This window comes from Urocitellus parryii, chromosome 14, assembly GCF_045843805.1.
Source record: "Urocitellus parryii isolate mUroPar1 chromosome 14, mUroPar1.hap1, whole genome shotgun sequence".
NCBI classification, from domain to species: Eukaryota; Metazoa; Chordata; class Mammalia; order Rodentia; family Sciuridae; genus Urocitellus; species Urocitellus parryii.
Genome location: NC_135544.1, coordinates 3353036 through 3376164, shown reverse-complemented (window position 1 = coordinate 3376164; position 23129 = coordinate 3353036).

Here is a 23129-nt window from a genome sequence, read left to right as displayed (position 1 = left end):
GTTTCCATTCTTGTATATGAGAGTACAAGAATCTGTTGTAACATTCAATCCAAAGTTTGTCTCCTTTAGAAAATATACAATGGGGGGGCTAGGTTTATGGCTCAGCAGTAAAGCGCTTGCCTAGCATGTGTGAGGCACCAGATTCGATCTTCAGCAGCACATAAAAATGAATAAATAAAGTAAAGGTATTGTGTCCAACTACAACACACACACACATACATGTATACATATTAATATATATATGTTACTATATATATGTCACAATATATATGTTTATATATATATGTTTATATATATATATATATATATATATATATAATGAACGATTGGCTCTTATTTTTATCCATCCTGATCACTTCTTCATTTTGATTAAATTATATTTTCTCTTCACATTTACAGATATTATTGGTATTATTAGATTTACATCTACCAATAAACATTGTTTTCTATATATTTCATATTTTTCTCTAATCCTATTATCTTATTTTTGCATTAAGTACATATTTTCTAGTGAAACATGTAAAATATTGATTTTTTTCACCTCTTTTAGTTAATTCTTTATTGGTTTTTATGGGGGTTACATGTTAATTTGCCAGAATCAGCTTCAGATTTATACTAACTGAATTTCAATGATATGTAGAAATGCTATTGCTATATAACTCTATTCCCTTTTCCTGCTTAGTGTTAATTATTGTCATATGTCAACATTACAAACACAACAATACTCTGTTATAATCTTGCTTCACATGATTTTAGGTTTTTAAAAAGAGCTAAGTGAAACATGCATGGGTTTCCATCCTCATATCAGATAAAGTAGACTTCAAGCCAAAGTTAACCAGAAAGGAAAAGATGGACACTTCACAGTGCTTAAGGGAACTATATATCAGCAAGACATAAGAATTGAAGATATTTATGCCCCAAACAATGGAGCATCTACATACACCAAGCAAATATTCTCAGTTTCAAGAAGAAAATAGACCACAGCACAATAACACTGAGTGATTTTAACATACTTCTTTCACCACTAGATAGAACCTCCAAATAAAAACTAAATTAAAAAGCTATAGAAGTAAAAATACAATCAATAGTTTAGACTTAATAGACATATATAGACTTGTTAGAGTCTGTAAACAAGTCAGGATGGCTCCTGGCATTTTGCCAGGGGGAGTGGTTTGTGAGATGGTGCCAGCTAGCCATTAAGTGTGGAGATTCCTTATTGGTTGACTGCTGTATCTAGTTTATGTTAATTAAGATAAGCTGTGTGGAATGTATAAATACCTCTGTTGTCCTACAATAAATGGCTCCCACTCCTGCTGTATCAATGTACACAAGTTGCTCGTCACCCCCCCGGTTATTTTGCCCAGCCAGCCGGCCTGCGGCAGATGGTGGCCCGTCATGGGGAGCCCCAGGACACTCGGGGGTAAGTGACAAAAAAAAAAAAAAAAAAAAAAGCTGCCCGTCCCTAGATAGGACAGGAGCAAATCTGCTTGTCCCTAGGCAGATAGGGCGAGAGGAAAAATGGCCATTTTGAGAAAATGGAGAAGATTGATCCAGAATGTTTGTGTCTTGTTTTGTCTTGAAATGTTGTGTTGTCTTTGTGATGAGAATATGGAAGGGGTGAAAAGTAAATTACTAAGGGAAGGAGGCACCCGGTGGAACCAAAAATAGTTAGGGCATGTGTTGGTAGAAGCCCAGGAACTCTAGTCAGAAAGAAAAAGAAAGTTCAGAAGAAGGATTATCAGGAAAAAAGTTGCAGCAAAAGGCTATTACTGAATACTTTTCGTTTCAGGAGGGTGCGTAAATCAGTGCGGTGGCTGCCCGTGTGCGAGCCAGTCATGGCGCAGCAAGGACTTTCCAAGCGGTGGCAGCAGGCTCTTCCCCGTCCCCCACCCGGGGAGTGGGATGCTACTGTGAGAGCCCAAATCCAGACCTGACCCGGAGGCACAGTCTTGCAGGCTCTTGCTCCCTGTGCCCAGTGACAGTTTGAGTCCGGAACACGGAACACTCCCCAGACTCTCCCCAGGGCCATCTGGGGCTGCCTGGGATGCTGCAGGCGCAAGACGGCCTGCGTCCCTGAAGTTTGATCATTTCCAAGGCCAGTAACTACAATGGTTCTCCCACACCTGGAAGCTAATGAGTAATGAGCACTATTAAGGTTTATTTCAAATGTAAAAAACCTTAAGATAATGTACTAAATTTTCCAGAAGTTTGTTTTCTTAGTGCCTGCTGGAATACTACAAAATTTTCTTTAATATCATTGCTGGAGTTCCTGCCTACATCCCAGTGCCAGTGAAACAAGGGTGGAAGAATTTCCAGTGTTGCTGAAAATTGGACGAGACTTCAGATCAAGCTAGCTGCCTGCAGAACTTACCTGGACTGTGATTTAAGCTAGCTACCTGCAAAACTTACCTGGAGTATGATTTAAGCTAGCTGCCTGCAAAACTTACCTGGACTGTGATTTACTTGAACTGTGAGTTAATCTATTGAGACACCGCTTTACCTGGACTGAGACAACAAACTGTATCTTTGCTAATAGTGTCATTGCTGGTATAGTTTTTCCAAGGGCTTCTTGCAGGGAGCCATCAATTGGCTTGGTATTGTGGCATTTTGTATCCTCCCCTTCTGCTTCTGGCAGATTATTTATGGTGTTTGTGTAAAAACCACTATGGTCGTTATTTAAATTAAACAAAAGGGGAAATGTTAGAGTCTGTAAAAAGTCAGGATGGCGCCTGGTATTTTGCCAGGGGGAGTGGTTTGTGAGGTGGCGCCAGCTAGCCATTAAGTGTGGAGATTCCTTATTGGTTGACTGCTGTGTCTAGTTTATGTTAATTAAGATAAGCTGTGTGGAATGTATAAATACTTCTGTTGTCCTACAGTAAATGGCTCCCACTCCTGCTGTATCAATGTACACAAGTTGCTCATCACCCCCTAGTTATTTTGCTGCAGCTGGACTGCGGCATAGACTATTTGATTCATCAAGGACTGAGTACATTTTCTAACTGGTGAAAAATTGAAAGCATTCCCTTGAGGGCTTCTATCACCACTTCTATTCAACATTGTCCTTGAAATGCTAGCCAGAGCAATTAGACTGAAGAAAGAAATTAAAGGGATACAGATAGGAAAATAAAAACTCAAACTACCCATATTTGCAGGTGACATGATTCTATATTTAGAAGACCCCCCAAAAAAAACTCCACTAGAAAACTTCTAGAACTCATAAATTAATTCAGTACAGTAGCAGGATATAAAATTAACACCCATAAATCAACTGCATTCAGTGATGAATCAACTGAAAAAGAAATTAGGAAAAGCATCCCATTCACAATACCCTCAAATATATATATATATATATATATATATATATATATATATATATATATATATATATCAAAAGAGGTGAAAGACCTCTACAATGAAAACTACAGAACAGTAAAGAAAGAAATTAAAGAAAATCTTAGAAAAGGAAAGATCTCCCATGTTCTTGGGTAGGTAGAATTAATATTGTCAAAATGACCATACTACCAAAAGCACTATACAGATTTAATGTGATTCCTATTAAAGTTCCAATCATGTTCTTCACAGAAATAGAAAAAGCAGTCATAAAATTCATTTGGAAAAATAAGAGGCCCAGGATAGCCAAAGCAATCCTTAACAAGAAAAGTGAAGCAGGAGGCATCACAATACCAGACCTTAAATTATACTACAGAGCCATAGTAACAAAAACAGCAATGGCATTGGCACCAAAAGTGATATGTAAACTAATGGTACAGAATAAAGGACATAGAGGAAAACCCACATAATTAGAGTTATCTCATACTAGACAAAGGCATCATAAACATACATTGGAGAAAAGATAGTCCCTTCAACAAATGGTGCTGGGAAAACTGGAAATCCATATGCAACAAAATGAAATTAGACCCCTATCTCTGACCATGCATAAAACTTGACTCAAATTGGATCAAGAACCTAGGCATTAGACCCTGTGCCTATGAGATTAAAAAAAAAAAGTTGGCCCAAATCATATCAGTTTATATCATCTAACTCCTCAACAAGATTCCTAAAGGGCAAGAAGTAAAATCATGAAACAAATAGGATAGTATCAAACTAAAAAGCCTCTTCACAGCAAAGGAAATAATCAAGAATGTAAACAAAGAGCCTACAGAATGGGAGAAAATCTTTGCCACCCACACCTCAGAAAGAGAACTAATCTCTAGGATATATAAAGAACTCAAAAAACTTAACAACAGCAAAAAACAAACACCCAATCAACAAATGGGCTAAGGGACTGAACAGACACTTCACAGAAGAAGAAATATAATCAGTTAAAAAATATATGAAAATATGTTTGAGATCTCTAGCAATTTGAGAAATGCAAATTAAAACTACATGGAGATTTTTATCTCACTCCAGTCAGAATGACAATTATCAAGAACTCAAGCAACAATAAGCATTGGTGAGCATATGAGGACAAAGTACACTCATACATTGCTGGTGGGACAGCAAATTTGTACGACCACTATGGAAAGCTGTATGGAGATTCCTCAGAATACTTGGAATGGAACCACCATTTGACCCAGCTATCCCACTCCTTGGTTTATACCCAAAGGACTTAAAATTAGCATACTATAGTGATACAGCCACATCAATGTTCATTGAAGCTCAGTTCACAATAGCCAAGCTATAGAACCAACTTAGGTGCCCTTCAATAAATAAATGGTTAAACAAAATATGGTATATATACACAAAGGAATATTACTCAGCCACAAAGAAAAATGAAATCATGGCATTTTCCAGTAAATGGATGAAACTAGAAGCCATCATAAAATAAAATAAAATAAGCCCATCATAAAAAACTAAACACCAAATGTTTTCTCTGAATATGGATGCTGACTCACAATAGTTGATGGGGAGACAGGAGTGGGATTCACTGGATTGAGACAAGGGGAAGTGGGGGAAGGACGAGAGGATGGGCATGGGAAAGACAGATTGTAGAATGAATCAGACATAACTTTCCTATGTTCATACATGAATACATGACCCATGTAACTCCACATCATGTGCAACCACAAGAATAGGAAGTTATACCCCATATATGTATGATATGTCAAAGTACATTCTACTGTCATGTGTAACTAAAAAGAACAAATACAAAGAGATAAAAAGTTAAAAAGAAAAGAGTTGAGTGAAGAAAGGAAGCAAATACATATTTATAGCTTTTGTTATATTAACCTTTCTTTTGAAGAAAAATGTGTGGGGAATGTCTCATGAAAATCAAAGGGAGATTAGTTAAATAGAGGAAAGGGTTGTGGGAAAGGGAGGAGAGAATGGAAACAGGAAGTACTAGGGAATGGTATTGGCCAAATTATATTGTTATATAATGTACCTGTATGAATATGTAAAAATGAGTCCCACAATTATGTAGAACTGCAATGCACCAATTTAACAGTTCTAGAAGAAAACTCTTTTTTTAATATTCTCCTCATTTGTGTTTTGATCAAGTTACCATTTGGAATTACTTCCTTAGTCCAATGTAGCTTTACTCTCACCCACTTTGTATTGTTTTGGGTCAATATAATACTTGTTTATGTTATAGACTCAACAATTTATCATACAACCCAACAGTAATATATATATATAATTTTATACAATTTCTTTTTAAATCTGGTAAGAGAAAAATAAGGAAAGGAAATACACACACACACGCACACACACACACACTGTACTTTCTAAAATTGCCTGTTTTCCTTTGGTAGTGCTTTTCGGGGTGGCAGTGAGGATTTAAAAACATCTGGAGAATTCTACACCCAGAACTCTTAACTTCCAGTAAGCACTCCTTGCCAACCAAAGAATCCTAACTTCCTGGTTTGATGTTGCTCTACTTATATTATTATGAGAGAAGCAGTTCACTCGCCTTGGTGTCCCCAAACCCTTAATAACAAGCACGTCTGAGAGATCCAATTGTAAAATAAAAATCAATCCCAGGAGGAACTTACTTGTTTATACACACACTCTTTCTCTCTCTCAGGACTTTGCCTATTTAGATGGGCAAAACATATGGGGAAATGGAAAATAAATGTAAAAATGAATTCAGATAGTATGGGACAAGGAGGGAAAAAGAAGACATTGGATAAGCTGCACTTGTTAATACAGACTTCCTTACTGGTATTCTGTATTTTTCGAGCTTAAGTAGTTCTCTATGGGCTAAGGGGGCTGGTAGAACATGAGGCAGTAGAAATTATTTCCTTGATTTTAGAGAAAATTAGATCTGAGCATTGACAAAGGCCACATTGGGCGTGTAAGTGCCAAAGGCATGGTAATCACATTGAGAAGCAAAATCAAAGGAAGAACCTGATGAAGATGTCTGGCTTTCAGATAGGGTCTCCAAAGACAGAATATTTGTATCCAACATGAATATCTAACCAAGTAGACAAAAATGAGCTCTCTCTTGTCAGTCAGTCCCTCCATTCCCAGCTGCCACATGGCTAGTTTTCATAAAGCTAAACTTGGTTTGTCACCATAGATCTCCATTAGAAAGGCTGACCAAGTGCTGTGGTTTGAAGATGCATAGAGTCCCCCAAAGGTCTGTGTTTTAAGGGTTTGATCTCCAGAGTGACAATGTGACTGGGAGGTGTTGTGGACATTCAGGAGGTGGGGCCTTATGGAAGCTCCCTGGGTGACTGGGTACTTACTTACCCATGAAAGGGTAGGTATACCTGGTCTCCCAGTTGCTCTCTGCTTCACGGCTCACAATATAAGAGGTTTGCTCCGATACATGCTTCCCACTATTGCCATCTGGTACCTTCACCAGAGGCCCAAAGTAATGGAGTCAACCCATCTTGAACTGAAAACACCAGAACCATGAGCTACATAAATTACTTTGGGTATTTCATTGTTAAACGACTGATTCATCAAGCTATCACCACTGCTCTTTGTGTTTAACTTTCTTGCTGAAAGACCAACATGGAGTACCCAGCCTAATACTCTACGCTTGGGGGATAGCAACCTGGCAGCCAGCTACTTAGCAGAAAGCCAACTATCTTGGAAACCTTCCTTCCTGGTAAAGGTAGCAATTCATCCTCGCAGGTGATTTGGATTTGGAGTTGCTTTCCCTGCTTCATATGCTTCTGCAAGTACCACCATGACAGTGACTTTCCACAGATATGGCAGCTCAAAGGATATTATTCCTGACCAAGGAACTCACCTTACAGTAAAGGGGGGGTGGGAAAAAGCAATAAAACAATTACTGTTTTTATCACATGTCCATCATTAAACCCAGTTGGACTTAGAGAACGTTGTAATAAGCTATGTTCACTGCATCACCCCAGCTCAGAGAAAATACTTTGCCCTGAGTGCAGCTCTGAAGGGTGCTGTACATGTTTTGCTTCTTCTGATGGTCAGAATATGGGTCCAGGAACACATGAGTGGAAGGGGGAATGATACCTTTAAAAATTAAAACCAATAACATATTTGCAAAAAAAATGATGTGTTCTCATAACTCCGTCATCCACTAGTTTTGAAGTTTTACTCACAAGGAAGAAGATAACCATGGCTATCAGGCTATTTGTTCTCCTATGTCACTGGACGAATACACAAAAATGAGATGTTCCAGTACTACTTAGTAATTGACATGAATTATAAAACAAATATAAGGTTGTTGTTTTTCCATAATGACAGATAACTATGGTTGGGCACTTTCCTAACATGGCTAATAATGAGTTTTGAGTGGATAACTACCCAGGCAGGATTAACTGAATCTCAAGAGTTATCTTGAAATTGAGTAAAAAACTGTACTAATTCACTGAAGTATGACTGAAGGAAAGGGAACAATTATCATTCTATTTACTGCTGTGTCACAAGCCATGTGTGACTCTTTAAGTCTAAATTTAAATTAATTAAAATTAAACACTATTAAAATATTATTTCGTGAGTTTCACTAGCCACATCTCAAGTGTCCATGGGCCATGTATGGTTAGTGACATCCTTTGCACTGCAGAGGTGTAGAACACTGTAAAAACTTTTACTGGGCAGTGCTGACCTATTATATTATTCCATGACCAATGGAATAAATAAGGGTCATAATCTCGAACCCTACTTCCTTTCTTGCTATGACTCCATTTTTACCAACATCCCTTTTCTTCCCTTTTTACCCCTATATTGTCAACAGAACAGTGTTTGTAAGTGTAAACTTTTTATTTTGTCATCATTTATAAAATATGAAGGGATTGTAATAAAAGTAGAAAAAAAACGTGTACTGGACAGAGATCTGAGACACCCAGAATGACGCAAGCAGGACCTTGCAGAAAAGGCCAGAGACTTGGCCTCTCTGTCTTATCTTTCAGGTCTTCCACGGTCTGGATTGATATTGATATTAGTCTCTTGCGTGCTCTCATTTGGGATATTAATGTGGAGCCAATGAATCCTCAAGGCAGAGACTGATCAGAAATCATTCTGGCCGTGGCAGCTCTGGAGTCTGGTGTCCATGGTTGGTAATGGACAGGTTGTGAAGGAATTGTCTGGAGTAAGCGGTGTCTGGGTACACAGAGACCATAGTGGCTGCAGAGGTATTCTGGGAACTGATGTTCCTGGGGTGGCCTGCTCTGTGACACAGATGCCACTCTGCTTCTCAATTTTATGAACACCTCTTTGTCCTTACAGGGAGAAAAAAATATATTCTTTCTGCACAGTTTAGCCAGACACGCTTTCTATTATTTGCAAATAAGAATTCTGGCTGACACCAACAACAACAGCAAAAAAAAAAAAAAAAAGAAAAAAGAAAACAAGCTGATAATACTTTAAATATCATTTACCAAACCCAAAAGACTAAAATTTTAAGAGGGACATTTATCATTCAGAACATTGAGGAAATCAAAAGCAAATAATAAAGATATACAAGCAAATGATATATAAAGTAAATCCAGAAAACAAGGAAGTATAAAATAAAAATATAAAACACGATGACAGAGACCAGACCAAGTGTATAAATTCAGATAACAAACTTAAATTATATCGACTCCCCATTTAAAAGATTTTTAAAATCTAGATATATGTTGTTTAAGCTTAAAGAAACACATAATGTTGACAAGAAATGCTTTGAAAGGGTAAGTAATGGTTTATCAGATAAATGAATTTCCTTTTTTAAAAAAAAGGCAGAAAATGTGGACCTTTTTATTTCAAACAAAATTTAATATAAAGGTCAAAAGGTCTTCATGAAAGAGAAGGTCATTCTATATTCATAAAAGACGAAATCTACATAAAATTTATAATAGCCATGAACCTTTAGTGCTTCATATAAAAGCATCAAATTATATAAAACAAAATAGGACTGCTTGGGGAGATTGTAAAACATCTCTTTCCACATTTTATAGATCTATTAGGGGTGAAAGACAAATGGAGAACAGAACTGGGAGATAGAATAAATTTGGTAGTGTGAGCACAGATGTATCCATTCATTCCTCTTCAAATTCAATGAAACAAAAAAATAAATAATTAAAAATAAATTTACAGTAGTGTTGAAAAGTAAGTAACAGTGCCAGTCAGTGTACTAGAAATGTTAAAAACTGTTGGAAAATAGAACATCATTATGAAGAGAGTGATGGAAAGAGAAACTTCCGCCCAAAACAACTAAGAAAAAAGCTATTGAAGTAAAAGCAATTCTAGATACTTCAAATTAAGGTGAGGAAACAGAAAAGATAGGGGCACTATGATTCAAACAACAAGAGATGATTAATTAAAGAATTTTGTCACAAAGCTGTACACACAGACAGCCGCCTTCCTTCCCATCAGCTTCTCACAGTGGGCAGCTGACAAAGATGACTCCTGTCCTAAGATAAACTCCAAGAACTTTTGCACTTATGTGAAAGATCTGCCCAGGGCCATTTCCTAGCACTGTGGTTAGCAATCTTGTCTGTAAATTAGAATCAGCTGGGAAAATTTTTATTTTTAACAAATCCCCAGCTCAACCTGTAACGCAGACCAAATAAATCTAGATCTCTGGGGGTAGGACAAAGCCTTCAGTAGTGTCTAAAGCTACCCAGGTGTTTCCAATGTGCAAACAAGTTTGAGAATCACAGGCTTGGTAGAAATGTTAGAGCTGAAAACAGAGGAGCAGAGACCAACGTGTACAAAAAAGGAAGACAAAACTAAAAGAGAGCAGATGGCTTTGGCTTTAGTCTCCAGGTAAAAGTATCGAGCATGGTTCTCTAAAGTGGTGGACTCAGGGCTGGGTTCCCCCAGCTACCACCACCATCCACCAGTCCCCAAGAGTGACTTATGCCCAGGTTGTGGCCACATACAACAGACCTGACAGCACATTCCATTGTTTCCTTAACTACTTGAGACAGGTTACTGTACTCACAATCACAAAGAGGCAAAAGGAGAACCTCAAATATAAGTATGAGCAATGAAACAATCTATCAGTATCTGTGAAAGGACATGAACTTAAAGAATAGCTTAGAAAACAAAGGAAAAGACTGTTTCAAAATCAGCTATATCCACAGAGAACGCAGAAGCTTTCTATGAAAATATAAAAGATGGATATCTTGTGTGTGTGTGTGTGTGTGTGTGTATTGCCAAGGTCATTCAACCATTACCATTACCTAGTTCCAGAATATTTTCATTTCACCCCAGAAAAACTCCTATATGTGTTAGCGGTCACTCCCATTTCCATCTTTTCCAAGCACATTAGTTACTTTATTTTTTTTTAAATTTATTTTTATTTTTTTAAGTCATACATGACAGCAGAATGTATTTTGACATATAATACATACATGGAATGTACATACATCAATCATATTGTCTGTTCTATTCTGCTGCCCTTCCTATCCTCCCTACTCCTCCCCTCCTCTCCCATCCTTTCTCTCTATCCAATCTGTGACACACTTTTTTTTTCTTTTTCTCATTACAACATCATATATGTATTCCATATAACAATGAGCTTCTCCTTCCATCTTCCGTGTAACTCCCCTTCTCCCTCTTTTTCCCTTCTACCTCTCTTCCCTATTTAGTGGTAGTCTTCTTCTCATGCTCTTCCTGTCTATCACATTTTGAGTCACCCCCCTTATATCAGAGAAGACATTTGGCATTTGTTTTTTAGGGATTGGCTAACTTCACTTAGCATAATCTGCTCTAATGCCATCCATTTCCCTGCAAATGCCATGATCTTGTTATTTTTTAGTGCTGAGTAATATTCCATTGTGTATAAATGCCACATTTTTTAAAACCATTCATCTACTGAAGGGCATCTAGGTTGATTCCACATTCTAGTTATCGTGAATTGTGCTGCTATAAACATTGATGTGGCTGTGTCCCTGTAGTATGTTCTTTTTAGGTCTTTTGGATATAGTCTGAGAAGGGGAATAGCTGGGTCAAATGGTGGTTCCATTCCCAGCTTTCCAAGGAATCTCCATACTGCTTTCCAAATTGGCTGCACCAATTTTCAGTCCCACCAGCAATGTATGAGTGTACATTTTTCCCCACATCCTCACCAGCGCTTATTGTTGTTTGACTTCATAATGGCTGCCATTCTTATTGGAGTGAGATGGTATCTTCGAGTAGTTTTAATTTGCATTTCTCTGATTGCTAGAGATGGTGAGCATTTTTTCATATATTTGTTGATTGATTGTATATCCTCTTCTGAGAAGTTTCTGTTCAAGTCCTTGGCCCATTTGTTGATTGGGTTATTTGTTTTCTTATTGTTTAACTTTTTGAGTTATTTGTATACTCTAGAGATTAGAGGTCTATCTGATGTTTGAGGTGTGAAAATTTGTTCCCAGGATGTAGGCTCCCTATTCACCTCACATATTATTTCTCTTGCTGAGAAAAAAACTTTTTAGTTTGAATTCGTCCCATTTGTTGATTCTTAGTTTTAACTCTTGTGCTATAGGTGTTTTATTAAGAAATTTGGGGCCTGCCCCCACATGATGAAGATTAGGGCCAACTTTATCTTCTATTAGATGCAGAGTCTTTGGTCTGATCCCTAGATCAGATGGATATCTTAAAAATTAAACATAATAAGATCATATTCTAAAACATAGCAGATAGGCTTAGAACAAAATGGACTAAAATCAAATTGAATTAAAGAATTCTTTTATAAAGCATTAAAAGAGACAAAAACAATCCAAAAGAGGTAGAAAATATGAGATAAATTTGAGTTTATGAAAAGTAGATCCACAAGTTCTACAACAGAATGGAGAAATAAATAGATGCACAAAGAGAGAATTTCACACAGGTATGTGCATTTACACTTACATGTGTCTATATACAATATCTAGTCTAAATAGTATGATCATTCAACTTAACAATTTTTTTTATTTCAAGATGTTGTAAAAATATATTCATTTGGTAGAAACTGTTCTTCAAATTTTGAATTTTGATCTTCATGGGCTAGCAATGAGGTATGGTACTTTCATGATGATAGACAAGAGCAACTCCCAGTTGTCCCCTTGATCACAAGGGTGAACATCCAATAATCTTACCTTGGACCATGTTGCTAAGCTATGTTTGGCAGGGTAGGTATATTAAATGTATTTTCAACTTATCATATTTGTGACTTATAGTGATTCACGAATACATAAGCCCATTGTAAGTCAAGGAATATCTATATGTGTGTAATATGTATTATTACACACAGAGAATTAAATATCTATGTATGTATTATGTTTACACAGAAGTGTGTGTGTGTGTAATACAGCAATGCTTTCAGAACTGAAAAAAAAAACAAATATTCAGAATGCAATTCTGACTAAGCACTAAACAGGAAGCAAGATGTGTATTAAAAATCTGGTGCAGTTCACATAAAGAAGCTAAAACTGGGTAAAAAAAATCAGGCTCCCTACGAGGCTGGAGGGCAAAAGGACAGTCGGTGTAGGTAATGAATGATTAGGTCAGGAAGATGTGGCTGATTCAGGAGTAAATAAAGTGCTAATACCTCCAGAGCCCTTCCCCTTCCTCCAACCTGTTGTCTGAGTTACCAGCCTCCAAGGAATACTTCCTTCCTGCAGGGAGTTTTACCTGTTGTTAATGAATGCCCCTGGGTGGTTTTATTCCCTCCTTGGATCACTCCACCTTTTGACCCACCTTTTGGTCACTAGTCACTTAAACAGGATGGGGGAGGAGAGATCATGAGCACAAAGGAAATCAAAAATGCATAAGTGGCAGGGCACCCCTACTTCCTTAGGCACCCAGCTCTGGGGCCCCTTCAGAGAAGTCTATCACTGTTCTATCCTTTAAGTAAAGCTTGCTTTCTATGTTTATTTCAGTACTTGCCTTGGCATTTCTCTGGTGTTCAATCTTCATTGAACACTTCTGGCTGAACAATGAAGCAGCATCTTCAAGAAGAAATAATATTCTAATAGGGAGTGACATGCAATAACAAGAAACATAAATGAGTAAACATTTACTCATAAATGAGTAAATGAACAGTACAGGATGTTAGGTGGTAGTAAGTACTAGGAACACAAGAGAAAACAGAGCAGGAAAAGGGAGTTTTGCATTTGCAGGAAGGTAAGGATGGAAGGTAAATGGCCACCTCTGAAAGTGTGGTCAGGAAAGGACTCTCTGAGTGGGTTTGGACAGACATTTGAAGGAAGGATAAGAGAATTTTCCCAGGAGGTATACAGGAAAGATAATTTTAAGGAATAAGTTTTTTTTAATGAACTCTAAATGGAAAAATAAAATAGCAGGAATATTTGGGGGTATGGTCAAGAAAACACTGAAATCATGGAAACACACTATTATACAATATAGCAATCAACTGGACAGAATTTCAAGAGAGAGAAAATCCCTTACAGCAGAAGACCTTCAGAGACAGTGGTGTGAGCCACTACCCAAAGGGGAAGAGGATAAGAGAGATCCCAGGAGGGAGGGGAATCGATGAGGGGGCACATGTGTCCCGGTGACACTGCTCAGCAGGAATGTGGGGGTGTGTGTCAGAGAGCTCCAAGGTGAAGCTGCAGTGAGGGATCTTCTTAGAGCTTCACTGTTTGTCTTATCTTTGGCTTGCAGATATTGGTTACATTTTTGTAGAGTATATAAACAGAAGTTCTGTAAGTAGCTGAAAATATGCTTATTTGGGCTAAATTTAAAGCAATTGGCTTGTAAGAATTTGACTTTGGTGCTTATAGGCTTCGAGCTAACCATACTAACTATGCTATAAAGAAGCAAACAAGAGGCTTACATATAGGTGACATGTTTTGCTCATTTCCATAACAAGAACAAATATTCCTTGCAAAGGCTCACATTACAGAAATTGAAGTATATTATATTATCTGATACTCCAAAACCAAATGAAATACTTTTTATGAGAAATATAGATCTGATGCAGAAAACCAGTTGTACCTCAAGAATAGCTTTTTTTGCTTAGATATTGCTATAATAATTTTATACATAGCCTTATAATAGTTGGTACCACTCTTCATTTTAAATATGGCATTTGTTTGTAAGTCTATAACCTCTTCTGGACTATAAGTTTTTGAAGAACAATCACTTTGGGTACACATCTTGTTATCCCAAGTATTCAGAACCAGCTTCTGGTTCATAATAAAAACCCTATAATATTTTTATATTATAAAGGCATAAGTTAAAACATATATCCAAATCCAAAAAATAATCAAGAATAATTTTATTACAATACATATTTTTGAAGCTGTATATTCATTTTTAACTTTTATACTTGTAAAATATTAAAACATCAATATTTTCCATATTTCAAATCTTCTAATAAATGAGTAAACTATCAACTCAAAGGTAGGCTTTAAATATAATTTAAAGCTTACATACAGGTATTCAACTCCATCACTGTTATTTTTGTGGATGTCTGAAACTCTAAATGAGAAAATGGAATGCTAGTTTATCACTTAGAATGAGTTGGCTTGCAATTTTAAAAGTACCTCATTGAAAATGGCTTAAACATTGGAGATTTATGATTCCACATGAGTAAAAGTCTAAAGGTAGGTGGTTTCCAGTTTGGCTAATTCACCCCTCAATAATTTCTGGCTTTAATTTTGCTCCTGTATAATTTCCTGGCTTTTCTTTCAGGGTTGCAAAACAGCAGCCACAGTTCCAAGTATCGTCTTCTTTCTTATGCACTAACATTCAATGGCAGCAAGGAAGAGTGGAAATTTTCCATGGTACTCTCTCTTTATGAGGGAGAAATATTTTCTCAGACACTTCCAACAGATGCCCTCCTATATCTTGTAGGCCAGAACTTGGTATTGTTCCCACTACAAACCAATTGCCAGCAAAAGGAAATTGACTTCTTCAGTCAAGAAGTTGCTGGTGGGGCCGGGATGAACAGAATTAGTAGCTCCAGTTCTGTTAAATTAGTAGAAGCACACTCCATGATACCAATGTCACAACAAAAATTCTTGGACAGAATACATAAAGCAGCATCTGGGGACTCTGATAAGTAAATAATAGCAGGCATATTTTGGACGAAAATCAAATTCTGAAGAACAACCCAGATGGCAGCAAATTTCCTGACTTTCTTTCATTCCACATCTCCCAGTTCAGACCCTAGGCAGTGAAAATTCAGGAAATTCATAGCAATTCTGGACAGAAAAGGCTCCAAAACAATCACTCTCTAACCAGGAGACTGGGAGCAGGGGCCCTTCTGGGACAGAGAATGTTGGAAGGAAATTCTCATATATTTTCCACTTCTGATTTCCCCAACTCTGTACTCAGGCAGCCCCCGTCATGAAACTGGATTCTCAAGGCAGTAACACAGAGAGCTCTGACCACAGCAAGAATGATGGGCATGTAACTGCAAGAAAGTACTTCTCCCTGATCTGAAGATCTAGAGAAGTAATTCCTCTGGTCCTATGTTTTCTTCTAGAAGTTTTGTGGTTTTACCTGTAAATTTAGATCTATGATCCAATTGCTTAATTTTTGGATAAGTTGAGGTTGCTTATTCTGCTGCTGTTTCTTCTGCCTCTTCCTCTACCTCAGCCTCTCCACTTTATCCTTTTCCTTCTCCTTTTTGCATGGGAATGACAGACTGTTTCAACACCACTTGTTGAAAAGACCATTCTCTCTCCATTTTAGTAGTTTTACACCTTAACCAAAAATCAAATGACCCTTTCTGTACATCTTTTTCTGGGGTTTCTCTTCTGTTCTATTGATCCATGTGTTTATTATTCCTTCATCAAACTACATGTATACCTTGATTACTGTTGCTTCATAGTAAGTCTCAAAATCTGAAAGGAGCTTCGTCGCCTTTGCCTAGAAACTTTAGAATCAGTTTTTCTATATTTACAAAATGAATTTTGTTAGGGTTCTGATTTATATTGCATTAAATCTATAGATCAATTGAGAAAGAATGAGAGAGTTGACATCTTTACTAACTTGAGTTTCTAATCCACATAGTATGTCTCTCCAAGTCCTCTTTGATTTTGTTCATCAGCATTTTTTACATTGCAACCTACAGATGCTGCATGTTATACCTGTTTTCTTGGATTTAGGCAAAAGTACTTCACTTTCTGGAGCCACAATCAATTATATTTTAAATTATGATTTATAATTTATGGTTACTTGTATACAGAAATACAGTTTATTTTTGTGTGTTGATCTTTTATCCTTCCATTTTGATAAATGTACTTATTCCTTCTAGGAGCTTTTCTTGTAAATTCTTTAAGATTTTATAAATAATCATTGGGTTATCTACAAACAGGGGCAGTTTTCTTTCTTCTTCTTGTGTGTGTATGTTCCTTTTAATTCCTTCATATTAGCTTATTGCACTGATTAAGATGAATAGTACTGTAAATACAGGATTGGTGAGAGTTGCTTTGCTTTTTATATCAGAGGGTAAGAATTTATTCTTTCATTATTAAGAATGACATTAGCAGGGGCAGATCCAAGATGGCAGAATAGAGGAGGTACTGTTTCTGGCTGCTGTGTGGAATTAAGCCAAGAAAGCAGTCAGGCGGTGTCTGCACAAGGTCTCACCTTGACAAAATACGACATCTCAGAGAGTGTAACAGGACCCCTATACAGCAGATTTTCACAGAAACCACCAGAGCTGTGACCACCTGCACAGAAATTAGAGCCTCTGTGTTCCAGTAAGACTCTGGACTCCGGACCTAAAGCCTGAAGTTCTAGCGCACACAGGGCTCTCAAGCAGCATAGCAGAATCACCTAACCAGCTACACATGGGAGTGGTCCCATGCAGGTCATTCAGCTGCAGCCTAGCACAGCACAAGGCCATCCCACCTCCCCCCACCTCACCGGACACCCCGGTGCTAGAAGCAGACCAACTCCATCTTGGAAAACTTTTCTCCCCATTTTTTGGTGGGCGTGGCTGTCAGTGTATATCTCTGGATCTCCATTTGAACAGGTACCTGGTTTCCAAATTCCTCCCCTCCACCCCCAGCTGCCAAAACTTGGCACAGTGACTACACAGCACAAAAACTGCTCTCAGTTGAACAGGACAGAGTGCTACCAGGGCACTGCCCACCTGGTGCAAGCCTGAGGGCGAGAGGTCCCACAGTTGGGACCTGATAAGCAAGAGAGGGGAGGGGTCTAAAGCCTGGAACAAAACCAAGAGACCAGGATCCAGGAAGCTCCAGGCAGGAGAGGGAGCCAATACCAGGGGCTCAAGTCTTCTCACCCTGGTTACCTACCACCCTGAGGACAGAGACTCCAGCTTAAAATAGGCTACTCCACCGACCGGAAGAGAAGAGAAGCAGGAAGGAAATGAAATTCTAAGAGTATTTTTTTTCCTTCTTTCTCCTCTACCCTTCTATCCTGTGGTCCTCACAACCCCAACATATGTAAAACCAAGAACTTTACATGAAACAGAACTTTGAGAACTGAGTCACCTGGACAATATAATATAGAGGAATTACATAAGCCTCCCTCCCCATTTTCTTTTTTTTTTCTCTTTTTTTTCTCCTTTCTTTCTTTCTTTCTCTTTTTTCTTCTTCTCTTTCTTCTTCTTTCACCCTCCAAATTTTACCATTTTAACACCTTGTAATTTTCTAAATAGATATGTGTGTTGTTTTTATGTACTCTACTGTCTTCCCAAGTACTTGTCTACCCTAAATTACCTCCTGTCAATTCCCCTGCTACTAACTCTCTTCATTAGAGTTCTCCTTCAAATTTCCTAAGTTATATTAGCCCCATACCATCACATTTTCCCCCTTAGCATATTGTCCTATGCCCCACCCGCAGTTCACTCTCCACCACCAGAAACTATACACCTTTTATGAAACTTCTGATTACATGGGAGTTTATAACCCACTTGAATCAAATGTGTGAAATATAATATGTCAAGAACTATGTAATGTTTTGAACAACCTGTTAGGAGCCACAGCAAAAATATTGATACAGGCACCTTTGGATTTTATGACTGCCAGCCAGCAATTCACATTCATATGGTAATTGGACTCATGCTGTCTAGCTGGGCCCATTTTCAGGACTCAGGTTACTCATGTCACTCTTGTAATGGGAGAGTTCCCATTGGTTGGGAAAGGATGGTAGGAGGGTGTTCCGGGGGAAGGGGAAACCCCCCGGCTCAGGTAGAACACACACGTGGCGGACCCACCTGTTAGGGGACGCACACGGCCTCTCTCTAAATAAAACTTTGTCTCAGTTTGACTGGCTTGTGTTTTTGTGCCCAACCGGGTTGCAAGATTGCAAGCCCGCGTGCACTGACAGCTCAGCAGGGGTGCCGCAGGCAGTGCTCGGCAGCAGGAGCGGGACTCAGCCGGCCCGGGGCCGGGCAGTTTGCGGCACAACCAACAATAAAAATTTTAAAAAAGAAACTTCTGATTATATTTTAAATAATAATTGAATCCAAATTTTCTGGACATTGAGACTAATTATAAATGTCTTAATAAAAATAATTTGTTCATAGGTGATGTATTGTTGATATTGGGATCTGTTAACATTATCCTTCCCCACAAAGGAGGGATCTTGGAACCTTATAAGAGCATTACAAATCTATAGGGTAAAAACAATAACATACCAGCTGGAAAGAAAGAAATGTGAGCAACATGAAAAGACAAGGGAAGACAGTACCACAAACAAATCAAGACAACACATCATTAGAAGAATTGACAGCTACATCAGAAAAAATAACAGATAAAGATTTCAGGATTACATGATAAGATGATTTGGGATCTCAAAAAGACATAAAAAAAATAGGCAGTGAAAGATCACTTTGACAATGAGCTACATAAACAAATCCAAGAAGCAAAAGATCACCTTTACAGGGAGATAGAGGTTATAAAAAAAAAACAAACAGAAATCGTTGAAATGAAAGAAATAAACCAAATTAAAAACTCAAATGAGAGCATCACGAACAGAGTGGACCACTTAGAAGACAAGACATCAGACAAAAGGATAAAATATATTATCTTAAAAAGAACATAGACAACACAGTGAAGATGATAAGAAACCATGAGCAGAACATTCAAGAAATATGGGATAGCATAAAAAGATCAAATTTAAGGGTTATCGGGATGGAGGAAGGCATAGAGGTCCAAACCAAAGGAATGAGCAAGCTATTCAATGAAATATTATCAGAAAACTTTCCAGACATGAATATTGAAATGAAAATCCAAATCCAAGAAGCCTACAGGATGCTGAATGTGAAAAATCACAACAGATCCATACCAAGACACTCTATAATGAAAATGCCCAACATACAGAATAAGGAGAGAATTTTAAAAGCCACAAGAGAAAGTAATCAGATCACATATAGAGGTAAACCAATTATGATAATGGCAGAGTTTTCAATACAGACCCTGAAAGCTAGAAGATCCTGAACAAAATATATCAAGCTCTGAAAGATAATGGGCACCAACTAAGAATCTTGTAATCAGCAAAATTAAGCTTCAGATTTAAAGATGAAATAAAACCTTCCATGATAAATAAAAGAATTATAGCTAGAAAACCGGAACTACAAAACATCCTTGGCAAAATATTCCATAAAGAGGAAATGAAAAACAACAGTGAAAACCAGCAGAGGGAGGCAGTACACTAAAGGAAAAATAGTCAAAGAGGAAAATCAAGTGAAGTTAAATAACAAAAACAAACAAATATGGCTGGAAATACAAACCATGTCTCAATAGTAACCCAAAATGTTAATAGCTTAAACTCACCAATCAAAAGACATAGGCTAGCAGATTGTACTTTAAAAAAAGATCCAACAATATGATGCCTACAGGAGAATCATCTGATAGGAAAAGACATTCGTAGACTGAAGGAGAAAGGTTGGGAAAAATCATACCACTCACATGGACTATAGAAGCAAGCAGGAGTTTCCATCCTCATATCAAATGAAGTAGACTTCAAGCCAAAGTTAATCAAAAGGGATAAAGATGGACATTACATACTCCTCAAGGGAACCATACACCAACAACACATAACAATCATAAATATATATGCCCCAAACAATGGTGCAGCTATGTTCATCAAACAAACTCTTCTCAAGTTCAAGAGTCAAATTGATGACAACACAATAATCTTGGGTGACTTCAACACACCTCTCTCACCACTGGATAGATCTTCCAAACAAAAGTTGAATAAAGAAATTTTGGAGCTCAACAACACAAGTAATAACTTAGACTTAACTGGCATATACAGAATATTTCAACTGGCATGAAGCAGATATACTTTCTTCTCAGCAACACATGGATCCTTCTCTAAAATAGACCATATACTATGCCACAAAGCAACTCTTAGCAAACACAAAAAGTAGATGTACTACCATGCATTTTATTAGACCATAATGGAATAAAATTGGAAATCAACAACAAAATAAAAATAAAAATTTCTGCATCACATGGAGACTGAACAATATACTACTGAATGAACAATGGGTTACAGAAAACATCAAGGAGGAGGTTAAAAAATTCTTAGATGTAAATTAGAACACAGATACAACATTTTGAAATCTCTGCAACACTATGAAAGCAGTACTAAGAGAAAAATTCATTGCATGGAGTTCATTCCTTAAAAGAAGAAAAAGGCAACAAATAAATGACCTCACACTACATCTCAAAGCCCTTGAAAAGAAAGAACAAATCAACAGCAAATACAGTAGAAAGAAAGAAATAATTAAAATTAGAGATGAAATCAATGAAATCAAAACAAAAGAAACAATTGAAAAAATTGACAAAACTAAAAGTTGGTTCTTTGAAAAAAATGAATAAAATTGACAGACCCTCAGCCACGCTAATTAAGAAAAGGAGAGAGAGAACTCAAATTACCAGCATACATGATGAACAAGGCAATATCAAAACACACATTACAGAAATACAAAGGATAATTAGAAATTATTTTGAAACCTTATACTCCAATAAAATAGAAGACATTAAAGGCATCGACTGTCGCGACCCCTTGCCCGCAAGGAAGACGCAACTCAGGAATCTTCTTTCAGCAGTTTATTCAGGTCCTTGATACTTTTTCTTCTTTCAGCTGTTTATTCAGGCCTTTGTATTGACATGTCTTTTAGCTTCTATTGCTACTCCTACTACTACTTCTACTGCTACTCCTACTGCCACTACTACTACTGCTACTACTACTGCCACTACTACTACTGCTACTACTACTGCCACTACTACTACTCCCGTGTGCCCCAGCCTTAATAAAGCAGATAAAGCCCCAATGCACAACTGCCACGTGGACTTTTCTCATAGGGTGCCAAGTCACAGCGTGCCAACTCATTCTGATAAGGAGTTGTTTGTCACAGACTACAGGGGAAACCAGCGCCATCTTGTAATGGCGGCCACAGTTCACAGAAACGGCTCACCACAGTTCCCCCTTTTTTGTTTTATTACGACAATACAGGCGAGAGTAGAGGTCCTATCCCACTGTGCAGAAGTGGCTGCATAGTATGGCCCAGCCTTAAGGAGGGCCCTTCCCCAAACCTGAGGCCATATCAGCCGACGCCTTTTTTCGTGGGGCGGGGCGTGGACGTCAAACCCGCATGCAATAGGACATGCTCCCCTTGAGGTCCACTCAAGTGGATCACTCAAGTGCAGTGCCTTGCCTCGCATCCTGTATCGTGACGATGGTAGACAAAGGGGGACAGCTGAGGCTGTCTTTGTAGTGCAGACAAAATTAAGTTGGCAACACCCTAAGAGAAAGGCACGGACAATAGAGAGGGGGAGAAATTTGGTTGTGACATCTGCCGTTGTTAGATAAAGGTCAAGACGTTCCTGTGGAGCACATATGTCATGGCCTTGTGAACTGGCCACTTTGACATGCAGAACAAGGAATTGGGGGCTGGGCCCCGGGGGCCAGGGAAGGCCTGCTATCAGCAAGTTCCCCTCTTTTGTTTATTGCATGTCAAAGGGAATCAAGTAGCCCCTGTCTTAGGTCGTCCACCGCCCCTGCACTGCTTACCCGTCTCTGGGGAGGCCCCACTCCCCTGTCTTAGGTTGTAGTGCAAACGTGGAAGTTGCCCGTCACTGGGTACTACAAGATCAGCTCAGCGTGTTGTGGCCAACAGGACATTGTCATGGTAACCGCCTCCATAAACAGGACCCATGACCATCACCATCAAATGGCAGGTGTAGTTGAACCGTAAGATTAGTTAGTAAAGATCCTAGTGCAGAAAGGCAGGGAGGAGAGGTATGCACAGAGGAAAGATATAGTAGAAGTTCCAGCATTAGAAGAGTGACAAAAGAAGGACATGTCGATCCCAGTGCAATGTTATAATAACTTGGGGTGCAACGACCATGTCAAAGGTTTACTGTTTAAGATGCGCAAGCCAGACCTGTGGCGAGTTGCCATTTTCTAAAGCAGCAAGAGCTTGTATGATCATAGCCTTATCGTGAGCACTGCGGGCCTTGAGGCGACAGAGAAATCACAAGCAGAGAATCACACCAAAGCAACACATAGTACCAAAAATGTCTACTCCCACCCACTCCTTAAAAAAGGAAAAGGCAGAAGATATACAAAATATCCAAGTGGTGAATTGACTCAAGGTCACTGGATCGACATGGGTGCTATTCAAAACAGCAATCTGAGTTAGTTGAGACTGGATCAAGTTTTCTGCTTCCATGGACCAGGTTCCGGATAGATACTCTCCAATGATGCATGAGGCATTTCTGGAATCATAAAATCTGACAGAGGTTATACATAAATGTGCTCCTTGATCAATACAACCCAAATGTACTAGGTCAGAC